Raw genomic sequence first — 320 nt, 5'->3', positions numbered from 1 at the left:
CAAAGGAATATTAAGACGAAGAGAAGTGACATTTAACTCGTGCAGAAAGTATATTCTTTTAAGTTTTAAGGCAGTGTTACGACAGGCGGAAATGCGAGATGGTGCCGGTAAGCTAAAGAGAAGCAGGTGGAAAGTTTTGACAATGCAAGAAAAGCTTGACGTTTTTAGAGAGAAACAATGGAGTGTCAGCAGTGAACGACACAAAGAAGCCCCTTTTACGGGAAACACGCTGGGTAAATAAGCTTATGTAAGCGCAAGGTGCAGCGTAGTGCGATGATTTGTGTCTGAGGTCCGTGTTTAAATGAATATGTATATGCGTG

The 320-nt window shown here is 41.9% G+C and overlaps 1 protein-coding gene across 1 annotated transcript in view; it reads right to left on the bottom strand.

The window, feature by feature from the left end:
- LOC119587917 overlaps positions 1-320 on the bottom strand; it is a gene marked incomplete at its 5' end in the record, with an annotated part of 4,761 nt that overhangs the window by 861 nt on the left and 3,580 nt on the right.

This window comes from Penaeus monodon, chromosome 23 (genome assembly GCF_015228065.2).
Source record: "Penaeus monodon isolate SGIC_2016 chromosome 23, NSTDA_Pmon_1, whole genome shotgun sequence".
Taxonomy (NCBI): Eukaryota; Metazoa; Arthropoda; class Malacostraca; order Decapoda; family Penaeidae; genus Penaeus; species Penaeus monodon.
The sequence above is the reverse complement of the archived record's forward strand: the minus strand, read 5'-3'. Positions and strand labels throughout refer to the sequence as shown.